The following is a 10,161-nucleotide window of genomic DNA, read 5'->3' as shown; positions in this document are numbered from 1 at the left end:
CACTGCTGCTGCTCCCTGCAACGCCTGGGAGAATGCTGATCCTTCTGGGCCTGACTCTCCTCTGCTGCTATCGATACTACTGCTGTTGATACCAGTACCATGGTGGCCGCAGGGTAGTAGGTGTTGCTGTCCCTTGTCTACCCTGTCACCAACTTGGGATAGGTCCCTTCAGTAATTCCCCACCACAGGGAAGACACCGGCCTGTGCCTTTGTGAGAGTTTTTCTGAAGTGACAGAGGAGGAGAAAGCTCAGAAAGAAATTGACCTACATAGCTTACATCCTGAGTCGTCCTCCAGGTGCCCGGCGAGGCCCCTACAGAAGAGCTCCAAAGTCCTACAGATCTCAGAGCTCAGGCCGAATCCACTGCAGGCCTCGGGGAGAGAAGGACACTTTCCCTCCTACCGATTTAAGGCCTGCCTCTGAGTCCTCTACTCCTGCCCCGTCATTGACTCAGTCCAGTGTGATACTTGTAGGAATAAACTAACCCCCATGGAGAGGAAGATGCTCTGGCCACAGAAAAGTAATGGCCCGACAATAACTGAGTGGAGGGCGGCCTTAGCTCAGGTACGTGACAGAGATGCAGGACTTATCGTCATCCCCCTGCCCCCTGCTCCTGGTTCCAGTCTTCCTAGGAAGTCACAGAGATTTGCTGTGCCACTGGAGTTGCCAAGCAGATGAGGCTGGGCAGTGGAACCCATTACCTGGGTCCCAAGACCTCCACTCCAAGATCCTTCTGTTGGTAGCAAGGAGGCTGTGGCTTTTCTACTTTCCTTTCACAGCTGGCTCAGGAACTGGGCCACAATGGAGTCTACTGGAGGCAGGTGGGTCATAGTGGACCTAGTGGACCTAAGCACAGTGGAACCCTCCCTAGCGCCTTAGCCATAGAAGTAAGAAATAGAAAAAACAAAGTGGAGCGAGAGACGTCGGAATGTCTGCTCTGATGTGGCTCTTCCTCTCTCATATGTGTATGTATAGAGAGAGAATATTGCATTCAGTTGAATATATATCTGAATATAGTCTATGAATACATATCTGAATATAGTGTATGTATTACTTATATACAATCAAATGTATGTATTCAATTGAATATTTATATGTACATATGTGTGTCTATGGGTATATATTTCACCTGCTAGCTTTAATTTTTTGGTTTTAATCCATCCATCATACTCTTTAAAAAAATTTTTCAATACTATTTTCCTTCTTCTTTCCCCTTGTCTTGCAATCTCTCCTTTAAATAGAGCCGCAGTATGAAATGTAATACATCTTCATTATCTGTTCTCTTCTAATTGGTTTTTCTGCTAACAAGTTTCAATATGCAAAGTGACTGACACCTATATTTGACATTTATCTGTTTTGTTTTGGTTTTTACTTATGTTGCCTCCACACAATTTCCTCCCCCAAGGTCAGTGACCTACAGAAAACTGTCCCTGCCTCCCTCTAAGGAAACACCGAAATGTAATGCTGAACGATGTGGCCTGACTATGCAGCTGGCCCAGCCTGGCAGGGAAAATGTTTAAGAGGGCTCCATGTTAGAGCCAAAGAGCAGAGTAAGGCTAAGGGCAGAAGTGGCAACACAGGCAAAGCTTGCTGGCAGCTGCAGGATCAGTTCCCACAGGTTCCATCCTTGTAGCTCGAGCTTACAGAGTACGTGCTGCTGCGAAGTCAAGTACCGCTAGAACTGGCGATAAAGGCTGCGATTGCGGCCATGAAGGCAAAGTGCTCAGAACTAATGCATGGCTCATCTCCAAGACAGGCTGGGAAAACACGGCCCGTTTTCACGCATTAGGTTAGATTGTATACCTGAAACTAAGTGAAGATAACTAACAAGAGGGGAATGCTGCGGATTTTGTCATCAGAGATAGAAAGAGTCCAGTTGAAATCCCAGCTGTGTGTCTGCTGCCTGAGCTAACCTTGGTAATGTCACAGGGGAGATTTCAGACATCGAGTCAGTCTGGTGAGAGAGATATTGGGGGCAGATAAAACTTTCAACACTTCTGATAGACATAATCAATTCCAATTTCCAGCTATATCTAAATAGGACCAGTCCTATCTGAAGTAGTAAGGAAATAAATTTTATCCATGATGACTCTACTTTGCTCCAGGCTTCTAAGTGAGCGCTAGGAGTACGGCTAATTTATAGGGGATTTCTGGCTCCAAAATTCAAGAAGGGAAGCTGGCACGTCTTTTCAAGTCCCGCTTCCTACATGATCCCTGAACAGGGTGCGTTCTCTCCTCCCAGCCTGTGGAGAACGTAACTACTTCATGACTATTGTCTCTCTCTCCATCAAGCAGTGCATTCAGAGTCTTAGAAATCTGAAGCTGCAAATGTTCCTTCCTCTCTCCTGGGTGAGAGGGAGCATTCTGAATTTGGATATTTAAATTATAGCTAATATTAATTGAATGTTAATATACTATATATAAAAGGCAGTGTGTCAAGCACTTCACATGCTTTACACATATTATTTTATTAATTCTCTTAAAATCCTATAACTCAAGATAACTCTTTTTAAATAAAAGAATATTTTAGAACTGTGGTTGGAAAGCCACACTATGTACCTCACAATGTCAATCTAGAAAGGCCGACACAAAGATGCAGTCTAGTACAACTGCTGAACTTTAAAGAAAATGAAAAAATCTTTTTCTAGCCAAAAAGGATATGCAATTCATACATAGAATAAAATCAGACTATTATAGACTTTCTAAAAACCATAGATAAAGGCAGATTACACACACATACACACACACACAGGACACTACAAAAGTTTTGAAATACATAAATAAATATTAAGACATGTAAAATAATTTTGCTTACTATTATTTTCTCAAAATAATTGCCAAGAAATTCTATGCACTTTTGTGTTCTTGTAAACCATTTTGAAAACAATTTTTCCACTCATTTTCTTCCAGTGTTGTAAGTTCACTTTCGTAGGCGTGAGCCGGTTCTCCAGGACTGGAGACTCTTCTGTGTATGTGGTTTTTAACTGTAGGGAATAATCACATGGGACCAGGTCAGGACGGTAGGGTGAGTGAGTTATAAGTTTAACTTCTGTGGACTCAGGAACTGAATGCTGATGTTGGCTGTGTAGACAAACACATTGTCATGGTGCAAGATGGTCCCCTCCCCATCCACCAGTAGACTTTAAAATCAAGATTCTTGGTGTGCAAGAAAGGAGATACAGATGCAATAGAGAAAAGTTTGAGTAAAAACTCAGTAATCTTGAATTTAAATAGAAAGCCAATGTAAGGTTACTAGGCATTTTATCTCATATACATTTTCCTAGCTTTATCCACGAAAAGTATCATTAAAACAATGATTAGCCCAGCAGCAGCAACAAGCATCCTAGCATCTAGGTGATCATATTGAAACACTGTCTAGATTTCCACTGAAGACATCAAGGCTTCTTAGAGAAATGGTCATTTTCAGGTCTGGAGTAGGAAATGCATAAAATGATGTCTGGAATATCGGTCATATCAGATAGAAAGAAAGTTATCAAAAAATACTAGAGTCATCTCAAAAGGGTTTGGGAACTGACTTGAAGATGTTTCCCCTGGGCAAATATGGAAAAATTTGAATTTTAATATTAATAGATAATAATTCCAAGTGAGGAAAAATCAAGCATTTATCATGTCTTGCCTATATAAGAACTATACTACAGAGTAACCCAATAGTAGAAGGAGGGATACATCTCTTTCAAAAAGTATTCCAATGACTAAAAAAGGAACAAGTTGTAGAAGCTAACATTGTCATTTTACACCCATTAATACATTAATAGATTCTAGAGGTATAGCATACTTGTTCTAAATATTATAGAAAATTAGACAACAAAACATTGTTTGCTCTCCATTGACAGAAAATACTATCACTACAGTCTTGTAAAAGACATCAAAACTGAATCTTAATTCACAAAATCTAGAATAAACTAGAATATGGGAAATATACTACAGCTCAAATGGCCAGGTCCCTCCACTGATAAATTGCTAAGAAAAGAAAGTGATGCACAGAAACATGTAGATTAAAAGAGATCTAATATCCATGTCAAATTTTGTTTGAATAGGAAAGATCAGACTTCCAGTTTTAGTTGGTGGAGTCAGCACCCTCTATCTCTCCTACTAATTACAGCTAAGAACCATGGGACAGAATATACAAAGCAACTACCTGAGGACTCTGAGAATAAATTATAGCAGGTAGATTAGGAAGGAAATGAACATTTGAAAAATGTTGAGTGAACATGAGGCAACTTTCCTACTTTCCCCCCTTCTACATTTCCCAATTATTCTCAGGATAGTCTGAATCCTAGAACGGCCAACAAGCATGGGCAGAAAAAGCTAGAGGGAAAAAGAGGATGAGGAAGGGGTGGGACACTGCAGGTGGGAGAGAATAGGGGAAATACCCTGTTCTTTTCTTTCTCTCTCCTGTCCCTTTCATGAAGCAAGACCCCATCCTGAAGATGTACTCCTGCAGCAGAAGTAGTGCACAGACAGAAATCCTTCCCTCTGAGAAACTAATGGAGAAAAGGAATCCCTGTTATCTGAAAGTGTCAGGGGCATCTTGTTAGTATAGTTTTTCTTCTCTTGCTGCTTCACCCTAGAAGAGGACCCAGAAATGGGAAGTATATTATAGAATGGGAAGGAAAATGCCTATATTCCTAGTTTAGAGACCAGGGAAAAGGTATTCTGAGATCTGGAGAGCTTGAGAAATTATGATGAGGAGAGAGCTTGAGAAAAGAAGCTTTCAAGCCGATCTCTCAGATGAGCATGCATGTACCTGATCTGAAAGAGAAAACAGAAGAGGGAACTCTTCCCATCCCATTTTAGGAGAACAGCATTATTCTGATACTAAAATGAGACAAAGAACAACAAAAGAGAACTATGGAACAACAGACTTCATAAAAATAGATGCCAAAAATTTCAACAAAATATTAGCAAGTCAAGTTCAGCCATATTTAAAAAGAACAATATACCACATGCACGTGTTTTTAATCTTGGAATGCAAGGCTGGTTCAACATTTGAAAATCAACGTCATCTACCATATTAATAGACTAAAGAACAAAAAATACACATGACCATCTCAATAGAGGCAGAAAATGCATTGATAAAATCCAAAACAACTTCATGACAAAAACACTCAGCAAACTAGGAATAGTGGGGAACTTCCTTAGTCTAATAATGAACATCAACTAACAACCTGTAGCTGACATTAGACTTACGGTGAATGACTGACTGCTGCCACCTGAGATTAGGAGAAAAACAAATATGTCCATTTTTACCATATCTATTTCATGTCACACTGAAAGTCATAGCTACTGCAATTAGACAAGAAAAATAAATGGAGGGCATACAGATTGGAGAGGAAGAAATAAAATTGTCTTTATTCAGAGATAACAGGATTATCTATGTAGGAAATATCAAGTAATTTATAAAAATTAAAAAGATAAAACCTTTTTTAAAACAGTTTATTTATTTATTTATTTATTTATTGCAGTTTTTGGCCGGGGCGGGGTTTGAACCCACCATCTCCAGTACATGGGGCCAGCGCCCTACTTCTTGAGCCACACAGGCACTGCCCCAGATAAAACTTTTGATTTGAAATGATGGCAAGGAAACAAAGCCAACAGGAACTTTCCTGCATTGCTGGTGAAACTGTGGAATGGTGTATTCATTCTGGAACAGTCTGACAGTTTCTTATAAAGTAAAACATAGCCTTAAAAGTTTGATTCAGAAATCCCACTCCTAAGTATTTAACCTAGACAAATAAAGACACATGTTCACACAAAAACTTATATACAAATGTTTATGGATGCGTTCTTCACAACCACACAGACCAGGAAACAATCCAAATATCCTTCAATAGGTAAGTAGATTAACAAAACTCTGGTGCATTCATACAGTGGAATACTACTCAATAATAAAAAGATACCAGCTTTGTGGATGAATCTCTAATCCATTATGCTGAGTAAGAGAAGCCTGTGTCAGGGTCACATGTGTATTGCCCCATTTATGTTGTGTTCTTAAAAAGGATGGCTGGCAAAGTTCTGTTTCTCTACCCATGATTATTCACTAGGCAATCTACTTCTGTGGTTTTTTATATCTATAGTTTATCTAACAATAAATACCAATGTAGATACTGACTCAATAAAATGTCAATGAAAATTCTAATATGGTTTTGCATAAAAGTTGCCAAGCTAAAGAAGAAAAACAGGAACAATAACAACAACAGTAAAAAATGCTGCCTTCCCAAACGTCAAAAATCATCACCAAGTTAAGACAATTCGCACAAGTGGTTTTAGGTTAAGGAGAGACATTGAACAATCGAATAGAATAGTGAGTTCGGAAGGGCACCCAGGCATAGCAGGCATCTGAGAATTTGGGGGAAAGATGGATCATTTAATTAGTTGTCCTGAAAAAATGGATCATCCAGCTTTCTAAAATTTTACTGCTGCTTCATACCATATACAAATGTAATTTCCAATTAGATTAAAAACTTAACTATGAAATGTGGGAAAACTATAAACACTTAGAGTATAACATGAGAGAATATCATTATGACTGCTAGATAAGAAAGCATTTGAAGCCTAATGGCAAAAATATGTAAAAGAGAATTAAAGACATCTATTTATCAGGGTATATCGTAAAATAAGTGAAAAAAAATCCATACATTAGGAGAAGTTATTTCCACAAGCTATGACTGATGTAGGATTAATATACAGAGTATTCAAACTAGAATGAAAATGTGATACTGCTGCACACTAAAGTAATTTTCAAAAATTGAAATGATAGTGCCAAATATCGACAATGATAAAGGACATCAGGAACTCTTAGCTGCTGCCAGTGGGAATGTAAATTGGTACAACCACTTTGGAAAACAATTGTCACTGCCTTGCAGTGTAGGGAAAGTGCAGAAAGGATTAACATGAGATTCAGAATCATGGCTCCCTCTGGAGAAAGCAGGAGTCATGTGGATGTGGAACACGGAGAGATACTGAGGGACTGGCTGTGGTCTGTCTCTTAAGCCAGATGACAAGTATTTGGGCATTACTATTATTAGTATACCTTAAACTCTATGTGGTCTATTTCACAGTGAAAACCCCCTTTTCCTGGAACATTATCTGCATTGTTTTCAAGTGTACTGAATGACTATATATTATTTATTAAACTCACGTTTTTCTGAACACCTGTTTTATACCTAGTATGTGCAAGATCATTTGAGGCATACAAGAAAAGCAGAAAATATTATATGAATATTTTACATTGAGAATATTTTCATGGATTATTTGTATAAAAAGTTGAATTGAAAGAAAACCACAAGCCTTGTTTCCTACGTCAAGGAATTAGAATGATAAAAAGAAAGGCTTTGGAGATCTTTAGAATGATTTTTCAGGAAAGGGGTGCAGTGTGCCAAACATGTGTGTTCTGGAGAAGAGTTGGTGCACGTTACTTGTACCCCAAACTACCAATATCACCCCAGTCACGTTCAAGGGAAACTTCATTTGACTTTTAAGTCCACCTGTTCCAGGAGAATATAACAACACTGAACAATATGTTTTAAACTGAAATTCAATAGGCCCATTAGCTATCATAAACAGAAATTTGTTTTACAGCAGTTTCTCAGGGTTGCACCTATTCTAAATGTAAAATACATCTACTTATGTATTAGCTTAAAGATGCTGAAGAAGTAGGACCCCATACTTCTTTGTTCTTTTTTTTTTTTTTTTTGGCGTTTTTAGCCAGGGTTGGGTTTGAACCTGCCACCTCCAGCATATAGGGCTGGTGCCCTACTCCTTTGAGCCACAGGTGCTGCCCTTAGGATTTTTTTTTCTTCTGGGTAGATGCCTAGTAATGGGATTGCAGGAGCAAATGGGAGTTCTAGTATGAGTTCTTTGGGCATTTTTCATACTTTCTTTTTTTGGCTGGGGCTGGGTTTGAACCTCCGGCATAAGGGGCCAGCACCCTACCCTTTTGAACCACAGGTACCGCCCAAACTCTCTTGTTTTTTTTTTTTTTTTTTTTTTAAATATAGCTCATCTGCATTCCAACTTTCTCCCATGAACTTGGAACCTTAACATTCTCCTATTTCTTTGACTTCCTTTTAGAAATGAAATGACCAAAGTTTTTTTTAGCTTATTTACTATTGGACTTAGGGGCCTGGCAATCTGGATTGTTCTCTGGCAATCTTTTGGGGGAGTCACAAAAAGGGCCCCCAATGGGATTTATGCATCCTCTTCTCAAGCCAAGTATAACCAGGGGGCCATATAATTTCATGTCCAAACTGGAACACTTCTGAAAATGGGTGTCACTGGGGGAGGGAATTACTTGTAAGCGAGGTGTCCTAGACAAACAGAGACATATGTCATCTTAGGCATTACCAGCTTGGGAGGTACTGAGGAGAGCAACCTGGAGGGCACTGGACACTGAAAGTGTAATGTTGAGGGGGGTGGTGGATGCCATGGATGTCCAGCCAGTCAGAGGTGGACTCAGGGTGCAAGCACTGGGGCTTAGTGGCATCAGACAGCCTCTCTGAGCCTGTGCTTTCCAGCTCACAGACCCCTATCACTCCCAGAAAAGCAGGGCACAATCAAGGCTGGAGTGCGTGCTGGGTGTGGCTGTTTCTCTATTGGTGGTGTGAGGTGCGTAGCAGAAGTGGATGCTTGTCAAAGCCCCCTCCTTTTTTGCTTGTTTTTTGGATACAACTCTAATTTTATGGCAATGCTGATTTTTATGGACAGAGCCCACTGCTTGCCTTTCTTGTGTGGCATAAAATCTGCAATTATTTCTCAGGGGTTCGAGGTGCCTTTTTCTTCCTGAGTCGTAACAGTTTATGAAGTTACACCCACGGGTCATGAGCATATGCATAGGTGCTGGTTAGAAATCTCTGCTTGAATGCACAGAAAAAATCAGAGGGGAACAAAAGGCTCTGGGAGGCACTGAGGAATAAATGCAAAATATACAGTGAAATCGAAGCAGAAAGGCCGCAGAAACTATCTTACCTTAATATACGGCAACCCTGTCCTCCCCCTTTCCTGCCATGGTCTCTGTCATGCACGCACCTAGTGCTCTTTGATGCATTAACAATGCGTGTTTATTGAGTCCCTACTGTGTGACATTCTAGATGCTGGAGATAGAGTGGTGAGCAAGATAAGCCGGCTCTATGCCTTTCTGGCAGTGGGTCAGACACTAAACACAGAATTTGAGGTAATAACACAGTGGGAAGTGCTTGGTAACCATAGAAGCTTAATTAACATTTATTGAGAGCTTATTCTGTGTCAGACGTTGATTAACAGGCTCTGTGTGTGTTATTCACATAACCCTCCCAGTAGTTTTATGCTGCAAGTGCAATTACTGTCATCCCCATATTACAGATGAGAAAACTGAGGCATGTTAAGAAAGATGAAGCCACTTTCTGAGGCCACACTGCTAGTAAGTGGTAAAACTAAAAGGTAAATATAGGTCATCTGATTTTTGAGGCCACAATCTTAACCATCATGTCACTTGGACTTCTGTACTGCTTGGAGTACAGCAGGGCAGCATGAAGCTATGTGGGTCATTAGGAATGTTTTGAGAGCCACGAAAATCCAGAAACTCAAAATCTGTGCAGACAGAAACAAATGTAGCCCTCCCAGCAACACTGATAAGCCGAGCAAGTTGAAAGTATCACAGAGTGGGATGTGCCTGGTAACCATAGAAGCACACAGGCTCTACAGTTACACAGGAATCAGAAAGGATGCTGTCGACTGTGTTTCTTGGAAGTGAAATAATGGACCATAACACAGTCTGTCTCAAAATTTTTGTAGTGACCCAGATATTAAGCATAGGAATTGGGGGCTAAGGCCACATCTGGGATGAAAAGACTGCTTTAAATAGGGTGGATAAGGAAGACCTCTCGGAGGAGGAGACATTTGGCCTGAAAGCTAAATAATGAGAAGTGGGCAGACGTTGTGAAGACCCGAGGGTACAATTGTCCAGGCAGAGCAGTCAGCTGGCACCAGAATCCTGAGGCAGAATGAACTTGAATCATTTGAGGGACAGAAAGAGGGCAAATGTAGGGGTCATGGTTTTCATGAAAAACAAATCCAAATTTAAAACAGAAAGATGTGGCTTACTCCCTTATCCATTTCCTCATCTTTAAAAAGAGAGTGACAACACCAACCCTTCCCACTTGT

This window comes from Otolemur garnettii, unplaced genomic scaffold, assembly GCF_000181295.1.
Source record: "Otolemur garnettii isolate 467f Iridium unplaced genomic scaffold, OtoGar3 scaffold00026, whole genome shotgun sequence".
NCBI classification, from domain to species: Eukaryota; Metazoa; Chordata; class Mammalia; order Primates; family Galagidae; genus Otolemur; species Otolemur garnettii.
Note: the sequence above shows the minus strand (reverse complement) of the source record.